An 18,297-nucleotide genomic window follows, 5' to 3' on the forward strand; every position below is an offset into this window, starting at 1 on the left:
CTTCTGACCTACCAGCAGGCAGCCACCATTTGTGTGTCCGTGTAGCACCGAAAACAATTTCTCCACTTTGCACACATGCCCAGTGGCCCCAAAAAGGTTGGCAACCCCTGCGCTGGATCTACAGGAAAGGAAACATGCGTGACAAACAAATGCAGCTTGGGCTCTTAACAGGCATAGCTAAAATGTGGCTCCATGAGAACAACGGGTGGTATGCCAACAAATTTTCACGCAGAGTAGACGACATTGAATTGAATGGAGCTAAGTTAGTAATGTTCATTAATTTCAGTGGGTCTTTTCTGAGCAGGACTAACCTTGGATACAACCCTGTGCTAGCCTTTCTTCTAACGCCTACCATGCCAAACTTCATCCTAGACGGCATTTTTAAAAACCCAACATTTTAGAGGCAATGAATGACCCAGCAGATCCATTTTCAAGGACGTTTCCCAAGTATCAATTTTTTCTTCCCCACCTTGGTATCTCGTCAGAAATGCCAAAGAAATAGAATTGCTGATGATCAAGCCAGACAGCAGCAATCAATCTCCATACACTGGTTTGCAAAGCATTTTCAGATATTTTCAAACTGAGCCATCTGGTTTAAATTCTTGGCAAAGTCGCAATAATAAGAGTACCTAGTGTTTGTATAGCACATTTCAAACGCTGCAAGTGCTTTACTCACATTATCTGAGTAACCCTGACAGCAGCCCTGTAAGGTAGGCCACTGTTGTTGCTATCTCTGTTAGGTAAATGGGGGGTGGGGAAGGACAGGAGTCTATAGCATCGTCAGTTGTGCAGGATGGTCATTTAACAACAACACTATGGATCTCCAAACCTTTCTTCCTCCGTGGGATTCCTTAAGGTGCAAGGCAGACTGCAGGATGGAGGGGAGGGGAAAGGGCTTTGGTGTGCAATTGGAGCTCCTTCCTCTGCAAGAAGATCAAAGAAGAGGGGGAGATGTCTCAGCAGCAAGTTCCTTGCAAAAATATAAAAAGTTCCTGTGCATCGCGCAATTGCGTGCCATGTTATTTGGGGGGGGGGGTGCAATGGCATTTCGCATCTTGAGACTTTGAACAAGTGTGAGGCAGAGCTTGCAGGACAGCTGTGCATCGACACTGTTTGTGTTCCCAGGGATTGCCGTTTTCATTCTGTTTGTTGGCCTTTTGCATAGCCACGGCAGAAAAAAAGGGGTGTTGGATAACTTGTCAAAGAAACTCTGAATAAAATATCCCATTTATTGCCACTGAGACACATCAGCTGAACATCACATCATGAGTTATTCATCATCTTTTGCCAGGCCTTAATATATCAACACTGAGATGTGTTTGAGTTTACCCAGTTGTGTGCACTGGCCCTTTGAGGACCACTGTTTCATATCTGAACCAGTACCATATGTCTGGTTTATTTAGAACTGGCCACCTTCCTTAACAATGCTATTCTTTTTGCTGATAATCCAGAATACATGCACAAATCCCTTAATTAAATCAAGTGAGCCACAGAGAAGATAATGCAATAATGAGTGAACACAATCATAGCCATGAGCCACTCTGTAAGTAAAAATTACTAAAAAGCAATTAAAACTGTGTCACCTGCATTTTACTTTGTTTTATTTGGGAATGACATTCTGGAGGCTATCATTTCAAAATCCATAGGCATGCATTGTGATACCTGTTTTTATTTTTTTGTTTTTCCTGTGCTTTACTAAGGCAAATATGAAATACATTTCAAAATAGAGCTATCAACTCATTTACTACTAATTATAACTGCCAAGTGGTTCAGTAAATGCAACTCCCTATTTTTCTTCATACAGACAGACACACACACACACACACACAGACAGACACACACACACACACATACACATTTGGGTTGAAGCTCTCTGATGTTCGCCAGGTGAATTCCATGCATAATGTAAGACAGGCAATGCTGTTTGCATAATAAGCTATTTTCTACCACAGAAGCAGAAACATTTTATCACTATAGAGAAAACTCAGATTATGAATACATTTTCCATATATATAAGTTGATTTATGTGAAAATTACCAATAAAGGCAGAGTGTAGCCATCAACAAAATGTTTACTCCCAGCTTAATGTTCTCTGAAAGTTACAAATAAATATTTACCGCACCCCACTAAATACAATATTTTTAATAGGATACAGTCTGCAGAGTGCAATTGCATTTGGCGCCAAGTGCCCTCCCAGCTCAAGGTGCCTCGCACCTGACATGCCTTTCCTACACAGAAAACCTGCATTTATTTCAATACCAGCACATAATATGTTTCACAATATGGAGAGAAGTTGCAGTTGGTCATTGCACCAGATGTACAAACCAATGTGCTCATCACTCATGGCGATCCATATTTGGGCTCCATACATTACAAAATCATCATAATAATAGTGGGATGGAAGCATCCCATGCACCAGAATCCTCCTGGATTTCAGAATCAGGTGACAGCCAGGAGCCAATCATCTGCCACGGCTTGCTATTAAAGCTCCTGGCCTGCTGCACTTCCTCAGTCCCTCACTTGTCACTGCAGGATGCCACCTCACTCTGCATCTCTAGACTTTGTAGCTTGCCATGCCCCAAACCTGGCCGAGTGCCCCAAAATGGGATTCAGAAGTGATTACGGGTGATTCCCAACTAAGTCATACTCAGTTAACAGACTTCTTAAGTCCATTGACTAAAGCAGGCATCCCCAAACTTCGGCCCTCCAGATGTTTTGGACTACAATTCCCATCTTCCCCGACCACTGGTCCTGTTAGCTAGGGATCATGGGAGTTGTAGGCCAAAGCATCTGGAGGGCCGCAGTTTGGGGATGCCTGGATTAAGGCTGCAAAATATGCTGAGTAGACCAGCTGAAATTAATGGACAGTGGGTCTGCTCTGAGCACAGCTAAGGCTGGAGGTCACTTACCATCTTTATACACTGCTGGGCAAACATGGCGGCCACCAGATCATAGAAGGTTGGCAGAATGCCTATTCACCACAGCTACTATAGCACTGCACTTCCTCCATTTTAAACTTCCAAAGTGGACCCACTGCTTAAATGCAATGCAGCTTTTATGCAAGAAAGGCCAACTCGATGTTATGTGACAGCCATTAATCAATGGCCTTCCCCTACTCCTAATTAACTTGACTGGCTTTACTGAATGAAGAGCGAATTACAGATCATCTATATATTTATTCGACGTCTTGGCTCTCACTGCTTCTCTTGGAGATTAAGGGAGATCATCACAGGGCAGCTGTTCAGTTGTGACTTATCCTTGCAACAGGAGTGGAGGAAAGTTAAGCTGGCCCCTCCCCGGCATTGGCAAAATGGCTGCTTCGTTCTGAACAAGTTTATTCGGACAATATTTTCACGAGACACTGGGACATTGCATCTGTTTGGTTTTAGCACTTCGCTCTTGGTTTTCACCTTTGATCTCCAGCTGCTGTCCAAATGCTGAAGATGTACCCTTGCGGTTTATGCTGGGAATGGTTACCTCTTCATAATCTACGGCTCATAGTTTTCATTATAACTTTGGTTATGATGATGAAGTGCTTGCTTAATTGGTGATCGGCTGAAGGATCCAAGAACTTGGAATGCAGGCCAGGATGTGGTCTAGGAGATGTGTTTGCATGTCTGCCAGGGACTGGCTGGATGAGGAGTTGGGGGGGGGGGTCAAGCCAGCAAACCCCCTTAGGAAACCTCATCATCATCATCATTATCATCATCAATATATACATGATGATCAGGGCTGTGGAATTTCTAAAAATGCCCCAAACCCACTTTTGCTCCCATACCAGCTAACATCTATGCAATGTGATGGTGATGATGATTAGTGCATTTTTCTGGGGTTACTCAAGGGTATGCAGCATTGGCACCTTTTTTCTAGAAGAAAAGCACTTATTTATTAAATTTATATATCGCGCTATACCCGCAGGTCTCGGTATATATCTGCTGACAATGTTCAAAATTCTCCTGTTTGGTAGTTTAGAGTGTGTTTAGCAGCTCCAAGAAAAAAATCGTTCTGATATTCCAGTCTATTATATTTTAAAACAAGGGTAGAATAACCTGTTGCCCTCCAGATGTTTCTTGACTCCAGAACCTATTGTCACAGACCACTGGCCAGGCCTGCTGAGGCAGAGGGGGGCATGAGAGCCCCACAACATCTGGAGGGTCGCAGCTTCCCCTTTTTTAAAAAAGCCTATCCCCCTTTTTAAAAAATGCCATCTTTAAATATATGCCAAGATGAAGTGTGCCTGACTTCCAGGCCTACCATATCATTGCTAGTTACTGGGAGCATACAGTGCAAAGATATGTAATATACTGTGGATGAAATAATGTGAATCAAATGATTTAAACTCCATACATCATGCAAATTGTTCATTTCTGCATATATTACAGCACAAAGCCTGAATCTATTATCATATATAATACTGACCTGCATGAACGATAACAGGATGTAACCATATTCTATTTGAAGCGTTTGTTTCCTTATCCATGCTGTCTACTTCCAGACTGCATTTCTTTAATTTTGCTGTACAAATTTCTGTGATTCCACCCCCCACCCCACCCCCACCCCCATTAAAATGCTGAAGCTAGCATTAAAAGATGTTGTCATAAATAAGCTCAAAATGGTGAGATTCAGAGCGATCCAGCATGTGTCGGAAAGGGATGCGTTGCATGTAGTTCCTTCTGAGCTGCCGCCACAGCCGCGCTTGCGTGGCGAGAGCTGGGTGTCTTTGCCAGTGGGCACTGTAGTACTTTGCACACATGCCAGTTGAAGGGGCAGAGGCAAAAAATGTGGGACGTCTGCGTTTTTTTAGAAGTCCAGCAGTCCAAATAATCAGTGGGGAAAGCCTGTAGTTTGATGGTAGAGCATCTGTTTTGCATGCAAAAGGTGCTGTAACTATTAGCTGATTCGTTGGTTAATTAATCAATTTAAAATCATTTGATGGATTAGAAGAGTCTTCCCAATGTATCATTTCACGATTCTTTTAAAAATAGAAGTACTCACAAAAGCCAGAGGTTAGGGGCCATCCACCGCAGTAGGAATAACAATAATTATTGTTATTGTTATTATTGAAAAGGCATCTCACCACCACCTTTTCTAAGACTCAGTAGAGATTCCATTCCCTAAGCTAATGTCTGCTAAGTTATATGTTGGTAGAAAAAGAGTATGCCTTTACCTTCAAAATTACTGCTTATTCACATACAATGTCATGCAGATTTATTCAATTACTCACCTAAAACCAGTCTAATTGATCAGTGAAGGATATACAGTGTTATGTAGGCTAATGTGGAAATATATCCCATTGAACCAAGTCAGCCTTACTTCCAAGTAAGCATGACAAGGCCCAAGATGCACAGTTTCTTTCTTTGGGTGACACAAAATATTTGGAACACAAAGTCCAAAACAACCTATTGTCAATATTTAAGGCACTGTCTCATGGCAATTCATGGGTCTGTAAGCTCAGAGAAATCAAAGGCCGATTTTTACATGGTTAAATTTCCAGTATGACTGAATTAAATAATTTAAGTCTATTTTGCAGTTCAACATATAATCAGTAAACAGCATCAGGCAAAATCCACGAAGAAGAAGGAGAAGAAGATGAAGATCACCCCAGTCACTCTGGGTGGCGTAAAGGTAAAGGGACCCCTGACCATTAGGTCCAGTTGTGACCGACTCTGGGGTTGCGGCACTCATCTCGCGTTATTGGCCGAGGGAGCCGGCGTACAGCTTCCAGGTCATTTGGCCAGCATGACAAAGCTGCTTCTGGCAAACCAGAGCAGCGCACAGAAACACTGTTTACCTTCCCTTGTAGTGGTACCTATTTATCTACTGTACTTGCACTTTGACGTACTTTCGAACTGCTAGGTTGGCAGGAACTGGGACCAAAAAACGGGAGCTCACCCTGTCACGGTGATTCGAACCGCTGACCTTCTGATCAGCAAACCCTAGGCTCTGTGGTTTAATCCACAGCGCCACCTGCGTCCCTTCTCTGGGTGGCATACAACATATATAAAAACATAATCAAACATCAAACATTAATTAAGATTTGTATGTAAGCCCCAGTTAAATGAATGGAAGCTTCCTATTCATGATGAATTGTGCCCATTAGCCCCTGTGGTTCTGGGGCCCTTCCATGGCCAAAGCCTGGGTCTTGAATAATCTCGTGAATTGTAAATTAAAATGTAAATCTCTTAACAGTTTAAATTTCAGGAACATCAAAACCTCACTTTGCATGCCTTTTGCTTTGCAAAACCTGTCACCAATTTCTTGAGGTCACATGCTGATGCCCTGGGCATGTTCAGCTGATAATAGTTACCAAGTCAATTAATCTCTTTAGCAACTTAGTTGAGCACATGTAAGTTTGTGCTTTGAGAAACTAGTTCGCAACTTGCCACTGACACTGAAAGTGCGAGAAGGATCCTTAGAGCAACAGAAACATTTTGGCACATTATCCAGGAATTTTTGCTGTCTTACGAAGAAAAGTAACCTTTGTGGGAGGATAGACTTTGGAAGTCTATGAGATGTTGCTATAAGTTCACAGCACAGATCTTCTGCATCAATATATTTGTTTCCATTGTGCATCAATGATTTTTTTTCCCCCAATTCCTGCAGGTACATCTTCAGTAGATTTTTTTTTCCTCGATGCTATAGATATCATAAGGATGCAAATAGGGAATTAGATTGTTGTAGCTGCTGAAATCTTTCTTCGACAGATTGTATGGCCATGGATCTAAGCATAGCAGAAACATACAGTACATTGATTTTCTGCTATGGATCTTGTGGTGCCTCTTCTTAGGCCTCATACACAAGGTGCCATTTCTTTCTCTTTTCCCCTAACTTATCCTGTTTTGTGGTATTTCTAGCTCCTTTGCTATCGCAGTAACATCTAATCAAAACTTGTCAAAAACCCTCATCACACCTGCAGTTCACAAGGTAATTCCTGGTCACTTGCAATGGGCTTCTAGCTGAATTTAAATCAGATTCCTTATTTTGTAGTAACTTGCTTGTAAGATTGACTCCGAAGAGGATGTTGTACAAGCTTGAACTTACTAATAGTTTCAATCCGGGAAATATTTCCATATAAAGGCTTGCATAATAGAAGATTTCCATTAAAGCAGCATATATACTACCAAGATGATATCTCAATGATTCCAAAGAATAACTGACTAGAACAGGCACCCCCCAAACTCGGCCCTCCAGCTGATGATGGGACTACAATTCCCATCATCCCTAGCTAACAGGGCCAGTGGTCAGGGATGATGGGAATTGTAGTCCCAAAACTGCTGGAGGGCCGAGTTTGGGGGTGCCTGGACTAGAATTTGGCTGAGCTTGCATGCCCTAATTTTTTCTGCTTTATAGCACCTGCTAGAAACTGCATAAGCTCATTGTGGGTGTCTTTTCCTAAGTAGTGAACCATTGCTTCTTGATCTTTAACTCTGTACAAATGTCCATTTATGATAGGATTTTTTTAAAAAAAATGGTTAGGTATTGTACAAACTTTCTTTTTTTAAACTCCTTTGTTAGCGCTGTCCAACTCATCAGTTGTGCCATGTAATGTTTTTCTTGCCTAATTTTCTGCTGGTTAATATCATCAGTTGTTGGTGTTTTGTTTTGTTTTTATAGATAAGCACAATTCATGTTCTCCTCAGATCTGATAGTTTTCTCAATGGTCAGTATTTATTTCACGTGAAGACAGAATTGCTCCAATGTTCTTCCAGTCTTTTGCACCTATTTCTCTTCCGGTTGATGCACCTTTACTTTTTTGCTGAACAACTTTCAACAAAACAAAACAACAAACACCTCCACAACTTTTGAGGATGAATATAGCAACCACTGATGGTACACTCATTCACCATTGGCTGGCCTCCTCTTGTAGCGCATTGGAGAAGATCTTGTTTTTTTTAGTCTTTGGGGAAATAATGTGATACAACGTGCTGTTGTATACAACCTGTTGTATTGCAAATGATCGCTGCAATGGTTAGGCCAATTAGCAGGGTCACAGTAATTCAAATCAGGCACAATTCTATTGCAGACTTTGCAGTACTTGATATCTTGATACCCTCTTTTTCCTCTGGGTTGTTTTCCAGAATTATCTCCAATATGTGAAACTTCCATCTTAGAGTTTATATCAATTGTCATAGCAGCAGCAGCACCACCACATTTAACTCCCTCCGGACTACTTTCAACAAGAGCACAGCCATAATCCTGTTCTTCAATTGCTTTCTGTGTACAAAGGCATTTCAGGAAGAACCCCTCTTGCAAAGCTTGCTCCTTAGCTTTTTCTGCCTTACGTTTGCAGTACTGAGCTCCAGATGGTTGCTGTTTCATCAGCCGTTGCTCACTAGAAAAATGAAGACATTTTCTAAATAAGATTAAGATGAGACTGTGAGATTTAAAATTAAGTGCATTTTTCCATATGTACATAAAGAAACCATTCTAATGCATGAATTACTTCAAAAACGATAAAATTATTCAAAATATAAAGTAGAAGCTAATCTGTATAAAACCGTGCCCTTCTGAGGTCTGTGCTGTAGGTGGCTGCCTAGTTCCCTTTGGAGAACTTTGGAGGGCTATATATATAGGGTCAAAGCCATAACTGCCCCATCACAGCCCAGACACAAATGGATTCTTCTTCTTCTTTGGCGATGACTCGTAGCCAAGTAAGATTGTCTGCCATAAGCACAGTTTTAACAGTGAGTCCGTAAGTGACTGTGGAGGCCAATTTTGGATCCACACAGTGGGGACATAGGTTTCTGGGCGGGAGTTGATCATGGTGAGGGTTTGCCAAGCGTGCCTTCCTCTTAGCACGTTTCTCCCTTTCGTCCTGAGTTCAAGTGTCTTCAAACCCCATGACACCTTTGCTAAAGGCTGTTCTCCAATTGGAGCACTCGCAGGCCAATGTTTCCCAGTTGTTGGTGTTTATACTACATTTTTTAAGATTTGCCTTGAGGGAGTCTTTAAACCTCTTTTGTTGACCGCCAGCATTACGCTTTCCATTTTTAAAGTTCGGAATAGAGTAGTTGCTTTGGAAGATGATCATCAGGCATCCGCACAACATGACCAGTCCAACGAAGTTGATGTTGAAGAATCATTGCTTCAACACTGGTGATCTTTGCTTCTTCCAGTACACTGGCATTAGTTCGCCTGTCTTCCCAAGTGATGTGTAAAAAAAATTCAGAGACACCATTGATGGAATCTTTCAAGGAGTTGGAGATTTATGTATATTGTTCATCTTGCCCAACATTTGTCAACTCTTACATGGCAAATGCTCTCCAAGGTGTCAGCAGAGGTGGTTTCAGGGCAGTGTGACTGGTTCCCTCACACTGGGCACTGAGTGGAGAGGGCACCCAGTAATCACTTGCTTGGCTACAGGAAGAAGGCATGAGGGCTCTGGCAGGGTCCTAGAGTCCTCCAACCTCCTTTCCAAAGCCTAGCTCAGTGATGGGCAACCTTTTGAGCTTGGTGTGTCAAAATTCGCCAAGAAACCAAGCATAACTCGGGCGGTGTGTCACTTCGAGAAAAACCCATAATTTCACGATATTTATAGTTTAAATAACAAAAATGCATAATTGTAATATATAACTGTATTTAATAAACCAAAAACTAATTATTTAACCAAACCAAACCAAAAAAACCCTTATTTATCAGAAAGTGCCCAGAGTTGTTGAGTTTTTTGGGGGGAGCTGGTAACCAAAGTTTTGGAGGTTTTTGGGGGTGCAAAAGTTGCATTGCTTTTTTGGGGGGAGTGCCCCAAAGCTGCTGCGCTTTTGGGGGGGAAGAGAACAGAAATAAATGAGGAATAATACCTTCGCTGGAACTAACACACAGCACCGACATAGTCTGCCAAAGCACCAAAAAACCCAGCACAGAACGGGTTAAAAATGAACGCTGTTATACCCAATCATAGTCTGCCAAAGCGCCAGGAAAAACAGCACAGAAAGGGTTAAAAACCCATCTCTGGCTACCAGCAACACCCAGCTTTGGGAAGGTCGTAGGGCTCGGGGACCCTGACAGAGCCCTCTCACCTCCTTCCCAAGGCCTGGGACAGTGCGAGGGCTGGTGGGAGGGGTGCCAAATTTTGGGTTAGCTCAGGGCCCCATAATACCACTGTCCGCCCCTGGTCTCAGGCACCTGCTCCCAGATCCTCTTTAGCTGGAGATGCCAGATGTTGAACCTGAGCTCTTGTGCAGGCGAAGCTTGTACTCTACTACTGAGCCATTTGCTTAAATATGCATTTATATGTGTTTGGGTGCAGTGCTTACGGAGGCAAGAACTTTATCTGCATTTTTCATGTTATTATGTCTGGGCGGCAGCTTTATTGATGAACATTGGACGCTGCCTTATTCTGAGTCAGACCATGGGACCAAATATTGCCTTCAACGACTGGCAGGGGCTCTCTAGGGTTTCAGGAGGAAAATATTTTCCAGCCGTACCTGGAGTTGCCAGGGATTAAACCCAGATGCTCTGCCACTGAGCTACGGCCCTTTCCCGAATGGACCCAATGGAAGCCTCCTCACCCCAAGCTTTCAGAAAGGGCAGGAGCTCCAGAGTCTTTGCCACCCATGAACCCCTTGCCTTCCCTCTGCTCTACCCAAAATGCCACACAGTGGCACATGATTAGAACGGTGTCAAATTTATTTAATTTTTGCCCTTACTGTCCAAGTATGCAGAATCTGCCCTGGAGCCTGGCATGAACCCCCCTCAGCCACCACTTTGTTTCATTTAGCCAAGTCAGGCTCTCCAGATTCCAAGCTGCATTTTATTCGCCGTCTTTCAATACAATGAGCTTTCCCATATGTTCACAATTGGATCCCTTAAAATATTCATCCCCCCCCCCACATCTGGTGTCAGAGCCATTACTTCTTCCCTGCATACCCTTTTGACTATTTTTAAATAATTCATTCATCCATTCGTCGGTTCTCAGGGGAGCAAGCTCCTCTTTTCCTCAGACAACATGATCTTTACAAACACACAGTCTCGCCTTCTCCTCCCATTATTCTCCTCTGCTTTTGTTTACTCCGTCCAAGTATTCAATTTGCTACAGTTTCAGGAAGAAGAAGAAGAAGAAGAAGAAGAAGAAGAAGAAGAAGAAGAAGAAGAAGAAGAAGAAGAAGAAGAAGAAGAAGAAGAAGAAGAAGAAGACAACAACAACAACAAAAACACACACTCATACATTTGAGCCCAGATTGAGTTAAATTAATTTACCAGTATGTGATGGCTTCTTGATAGCTGAGAACCCCACTGGAATTACAAATATCCCCCCAATAAAGGTGACATTAATCAAAGCCACAGAGGTATATGTGGCAAAGAACTAATAGGTAAAAAAGGTAAAGGGACCCCTGACCATTAAGTCCAGTCGTGACCGACTCTGGGGTTGCGCGCTCATCTCGCATTATTGTCCGAGGGAGCCGGCGTATAGCTTCCAGGTCATGTGGCCAGCATGACAAAGCCACTTCTGGCAAACCAGAGCAGCACACGGAAACGCCGTTTACCTTCCCGCTGTAGCGGTTCCTATTTATCTACTTGCATTTTGAGATGCTTTCGAACTGCTAGGTTGGCAGGAACTGGGACCAAGCTACGGGAGCTCACCCCGTCACAGGGATTCGAACCGCCAACCTTCTGATCAGCAAGCCCTAGGCTCAGTGGTTTAACCACAGCACCACCTGGGTCCCTTAAAGAACTAATAGAACTACCCCCAAATGCTGAGCTCTGACCAAGATGACAAGGAAACACTAGAGATATGCAAGCTCGGTCAGAGCACTAGAGGCAGAGGTGCTGGATTAAAATGCCAGGCCCCAACATCATGACAGTCTGAACACAAGCCTATCCATGCTTTCTGCCATGAATGCCAGAATTGGGGTCTGCAGAGTCAGAAACAAAAGAGAATGTGTCTCAAGGTTGTGTTTATTCAGAGGTTAAACTGAAAAACAACCTACAGAGATCTCTGTTTGGTAGTTCTCCCATACTGTATACATTAACTGATTTCCAAAGTCAACAACCTATTAGGGCCTGCTCTACAATTAGGCAGTGTGAAGTGGCTGCCTCAGGCAACCGATCTGGAGTACAGTCGTACCTTGGTTTTCGAACAGCTTGGTTCTTGAACGTTTTGGCTCCCAAACGCCGCAAACCCAGAAGTGACTGTTCCGGTTTGCAAACTATTTTTGGAAGCCGAACACCCGACAGGGCTTCCACGGCTTCCGATTGGTCGCAGGAGCTTCCTGCAGCCTATCAGAAGCTGCGCTTTGGTTTCCGAATGTTTTGGAAGTCAAACGGACTTCTGGAATGGATTCCATTCGACTTCCAAGGTACGGCTGTATAACAAAAGGATATCAAATAGTTCATTGCTTAATTTGACACTGTTGTTGTCATTGTTGTTGTTGTATTTTTTACTCCAAAGGAGAGGCACTTGTGGAATTTTCTCTCTCAGGTACCAGAATAATTTGGCTACCCTGGTTTTTCATTTGTTTGCACCTTGACTTAGGGATGGGGAGGGAAGCTTCTGGCCTGCACTTCCCTGAGAAAACTCCTGCTCTACTCCATCAATGTATCCTAGAGGTAATCAACAGAGGAGGGAAGTGTTACTGGGCTCCTGGTCAGAGGAGTGCTTTTATAAGTCATTCCACTCTTCAGGAAAGGTCAGGAGGCTATGAGAGGGTGATTTGGCCCTGGCAGAATACTGTAAAAAGTTTCTGTTCCTTTCCAGACCTTGTCTGGTGAAGCAGCTCACTTGGAGCTCTCCAAGGTGCTGCAGCTGCCCTTCCTTGTTTCCTCGTCTGTGGGCTTCTGGTCCAGGAGAGGACAGATAGGCCTTTTCTTCTTCTAGGATTGCTTGGAGGGATGGACTGAGAGTGCAGGAGTTTAACCCTTGTTGAAAGATGGCAAGAATGGAACTGATCCACTCCCACCATTCCTCTGCATCCAACCAGTCTATGACAATTCTCTATATTGAGTGGGATGCTGGGGATTGAACCTGAATGCAAAGCAGATGCTCTGCCTCTAAGCTATGGCCATTTCTCCTTGAAGCTACAGTTTCCAGGGCAGCCCCACAAAAAGCAGATTGCAGCAATCAATCCAGAACAACTTGGACATATATAACAATGGCAAGACCCCAACTCTTGCAGAGGACGTGATTAGTATGACTAACACTTAACTACATTCCCCATCTCTTTTCTCCCAGAATGTGCTGGCAAACAATGCAACTGGGCAGAGGGTAGCAATCCCAAATGGAAACCTGTATAAAATATTGAAAGGGGGATAATGCTTAGTTCAGGTGCAAAACCCTCTGGGCTTCAGAGTCACCTGATTGATCCAATCTCCACAGTGTTGCCTCAAAGCTTAGAATCGCCAATGAGGTTAAAAACAGAAACAAGCACTGAATAATCTGTAACCACAGGGGATTTACGGGTGGGGGAATAGAATTGCTGCGTCAATCTCATTTCCTTGTTAGGCTCATTATAATAATTGAAGGCCTATGGTTTTTGGAATGCCGCTCTTTGATACCATTTTATGTCTATCAAGAGCTGCTGAAATAGTGGATTCTGCAGTTCGTTTTCTTTTGATCCTCCTGACTATTTTGTTTCGTGATTAATAAACAGGAGCAATTGGGCTAGGCTTCAATTAGCTAGCTAAAGTTAAATGCTTCTTCAGGAAGGAAAAGCTGGCTAGTCTGCTGAAAATACATCTAGATTACAAACCAAGATTGGGGTTGGAAGCAGTTGCCGGCTACAGCGTCCATCACACTTGCTAGACGCAGCCTGTAACAGTGACGTATTGGGGGTGGGGGGCAAATCATATTTGCCCTCTGTACTCCATCAGCAGTTGAGGATGGCATAAAAGGAGAGAGATTTACCCATTGCTACAAAGGTAGAGATAAATGGCTTTTGTTCTTTGAGTGCTTGCTTTGTTCTTTGAATACTGCACCTCCAGACACCGAGACATTTCATGATTGATAGCCCATGTCTAGACTGGGTCTTTTTCGATCTACTACAAACATGTACTACTTCATAATATTTCCTAGAAAGATGAGAGCATATAAAGCAATGCGGCTGTCTTTCTAAGTCCCTTTTTAAACAAAAAAAAAAAACACCCCAACACTATTATTCTGTTGTTTTATTTCATTTAATAACATAAAGCATTTAAAATTCCACTCATGTTTATAAAAATAAAAAAACCTTGAATCCATAGGATGCATGGGTAGCTGCAAGTTCATTTGTTTCTCCTGTTTATTATTTTTTTAAAAAAAATTATTGGATTTTTACAGTTTTATATTCAATCAAATAACACAATATAACATTTGTCATGTAAAAGAAAAAGAACCCCCTCCCCATGACTTCCCTCAACTTCCCCTTCTGGTCTTTAAATATTTACTACTTCTGCTTAACTTTTCTTATTTTTATAATCTTACACCTTAATACTCTTATTTTTTAATCAGTTTTATACCAAATTTTCCTTCATGATTACATCTTACAGTCAATTTCATTCCATGTTGTCCTTACTTAGCCTTTGATCTTATTTTCTTACTTGTGTTTAATCCAGGCATCCCCAAACTTCAGCCCGCCAGATGTTTTGGACTACAATTCCCATCTTCCCCAACCACTGGTCCTGTTAGCCAGGGATCATGGGAGTTGTAGGCCAAAACATCTGGATGGCCGCAGTTTGGGGGTGCCTGGTTTAATCAAACCCTGCTTGTGAGACCATATCTTTACAGTATTTCTGTAAATACAAAATAAAAGGTTCCCAGCCTTTTAAAAATTCTTCATTATCATTGTCTCTGATTCTTTCTGTCAGTTTCGCCATTTCTGCATATTCCATAAGCTTGACATGCCATTATTCTTTTGTTAGTGACTTGTCATCCTTCCATTTTGGGGCTAGTAGAATCCGAGCTGCCATTATAGCATACATAAACAACTACTTCCACTCTTTTGGTAGTTCCTGTCCTATTATACCCAATAGAAAAGCTTCTGGTTTTTTTAAACAAAGGTTATTTTAAACATCTTCTTCGATTCATTATATATCATTTCCCAATAACTTTTAATTACTTTACAACTCCACCACATGTGGTAAAATGTACAGTACCTTCTTTCTCTTTACACTTCCAGCACTTATTAGCACTTGTTCTATACATTTTTGCCAGTTTAACAGGAGTTAAATACCATCGGTAGATCATTTTCATATAATTCTCTTTCGAAGTTGTACATGCGGTGAATTTTAAATCAACTTTCCATAATTTTTCCCAGTCTATTTATGGCTGTTTCTTACATCATAAGATGTAAATCCTCCCCCCAATTCTTTTTAAATCATTTAGCTCTCCCTGCTCCCCAATCAAAGGAAGTTCCAGGAGAAGTTTATTACTGTACACAGTTTGTTTCTGTTTGTGTAGAGTAGGGTGGGGTGCTTTTGTAAGCTGAGGGGGGAGGGGGGACAGAAAAAGACTCAGTCAGTCATTGCTAACTCACTTCCAGGGTAAACGACGTTTCCGTGCACTGCTCTGGTTTGCCAGAAGTGGCTTAGTCATGCTGGCCACATGACCCGGAAGCTGTATTCCAGCTCCCTTGGCCAGTAAAGCGAGATGAGCGCCGCAACCCCAGTCATTCGCGACTGGACTTAACTGTCAGAGGTCCTTTACCTTTACCATACATATTTGTTTGCACAAGGTTTGCAGGCAACTCAACTGATTTGTTGGCAGGGATGTTGATTCGAGGAAGCTGTTGTCCCACTCTTTCCAGAGCATCCCACATCACTTTCCTTATTGCAAAAAAGTTATTATTTAAAGGGATAGCAGGGTTGTGGTGAAACTTTTTAATTGTGCAACTTGAATTTGCTAGTATGTGATTGACTTCCACCTTTAAAACCATGACAGAAGTTCACTTACTTTGCAGAAAGCCACATCAGTTCCCCCCAAAGCAAACAGCATGTCTTTGGTACACCAAGACTTATTCTTGCAATCCATCACTGGGCTTCTAAGTCCCTTCCCCCCCTTCTTTCTATAGTCCTACTGCCAAACTATTTCACTCCAGCGTCTTTCAAAGCAAGTGTGGTGTGCCTAGAAAATGGTAGCTACTGGCCACCAAAACCCCTGAATGATCATATAGCTGTCAAGGTTCACTAAAGCATCTTTAGCTATAGGCTAAGAGAAAAACAAACAAAGCTGCCCTAGAAGGAAAGATTGTCACCTCACCTGTCAGCTGTAACAATATAATACTTAAGGCATGCACATTCTTTCTTCAGCCTTTTCCACATCAACAAGTTTGCTAGCCATTTGGACATTGGTTCCCTATGAGTGACCACTGGGATTTTTCTGCCCTTGTGGCATCATCCCTGCAAGCAGCTCCTTCGCTGACAAGGCCCTAGTTTACAGTGTTGTAGAGACTGAACTTCTGGGAAACTGTGGTTGAAATATAAGTGCCTTTACTTTACTGTTGAGTATTGTCATTGAGCCCTTATTGCCTGGCTATGCAGTTTTGAATGACCAGGAATTCATTACCCCCCCATGGTGCCCACCCCCCAAAACACAGATTTAGTTTCTCTCTGTGTGTATAACAAGGATAGCTGAATAAATGGGGTTAGGATTGCAGCCTTAAGGACCTCCTTCACTTTCCCTAGAAGTCAGTGGAACTAAAATTAGCTGGGTCCTACCTAACTGAGCAGAATCAATTCTTCCATAAGATCTAGAGCAGGCACCCCCAAACTGCGGCCCTCCAGATGTTTTGGCCTACAACTCCCATGATCCCTAGCTAACAGGACCAGTGGTCGGGGAAGATGGGAATTGTAGTCCAAAACATCTGGAGGGCCGAAGTTTGGGGATGCCTGATCTAGAGGAATCGGAATTAGATGAACCCAAGAGAGGGGCCACAGCTCAGGATAGAATCAATTGTTCCATTAGATCCAGAGGAATCATAGAATTGGAAGGGACCAACCTCCTGCGATGCAAGAATCTCAACATGTGGTTCCCCCATCCAATTTGAAACCACACCAGTCCCTGCTTAGTTTTGCGAATGTGCTAGCATTGCTGCACCACTAGAATTAGCTGAACTAAGAGAAGGACCACAGCTCAGTGTTAAGAGCATCCCCCTTGCATGCAAAATGCCCCAGGCATCTCCAGGTGGGGCTGGAAGAGATCCCTTCCCTCTGAAAGCTTAGAGAGCCTCCACCATACAATAGAGAGCCAGACAGACCTGCAGTCTGACTCCATGTGAGGCCACTTTCTACCTTCCTATGACATGCCACCACAGAAGCAGGTTGGCAGACTCCACGGGGCAACACCTGGAACAGCAGCACAAGGAGTTGGGCAGCCTGTGGTTTGACTTTTGAAAGCCAATTGTGAATATGATCAATGAAAGCAGTGAATAAAGGCGGGGGAATGTTGGAGTGTGTGGGGAATGTAGGAGCCAACTCCTAGGGGGCGAGGCGTCTCTTCGGGCCCCCTAAGTTGATGGCCATTGCCATTCAAATGGTGTGTGTGCACTGTGACATGTGATCGATTATGCGAGGCGGGGCTTCCCTGCCCCACCCCCCACCCCAAATATTTTATTCAAGTTGGCACCCCCGGTGCAGAGACAGGAAATGATAGTGCAGACCATGCACACGAGACTGCGTGGCTGAAAACGCAGTCCTTTTCTTCCCTGGGCCATCCATCTCTCCCCTGGAGCTGCCATACGGTAGATCTTTCCTAGTGTCTCCCACGTATCTCCGTTGTTCTTCAGCAAACAAATCCGGAGAGCTGATGCTTCTTCTTCTCGGGCCTGATCCGCGCGGGGGGTCCAGGCAGCCACGTGTCCCGCCCAGTCAAAAGAGTTTCGGAAGTAAGGAAAGACCAAATCCAAACCCGCCTCGCCTCGCGAGGCCAAGGAAGACGAGCGCGCTTTCTTCTCCTCCTGCTGCTCCTTTTGTGCAAATCACGTCGAGCGACGTGATTAATCTCTCGGATTCCTGGAAATCTGACATGCTTGAGTTACAGCCCCGCCGCCTCTCCGATTTCGCCAGGAAACGGCTCGGGCATAATGAGAAACAAAATGTCCTCTGCGCCGCGCTCTCGGCGGCCCTGGCGGTTTCCCTGGACCCCCCCCCAAAAAAATACTTTTATCTCTCAGCGGCCTCCATCCCATCGCTAACATGGGAGCCGAGGAGCGCGAAATCGAGGCGGGAGAGCGGGGGAGGGAGGAGAGATGAGAGAGAGACGCGAGAAGCTCTGGGGTGAATGGCAAGTAGGTCGTCGGAAAGATGCCGGCGTGATCCCGTCCCGTGAGGGGGAAACGAGACCCGTGTACACCCTCCACACCACCGAAACACGCGTTCATAAGGGGCGGC

This window comes from Zootoca vivipara, chromosome Z1 (assembly GCF_965207765.1).
Source record: "Zootoca vivipara chromosome Z1, rZooViv2.hap1.1, whole genome shotgun sequence".
In the NCBI taxonomy this organism is placed as follows: Eukaryota; Metazoa; Chordata; class Lepidosauria; order Squamata; family Lacertidae; genus Zootoca; species Zootoca vivipara.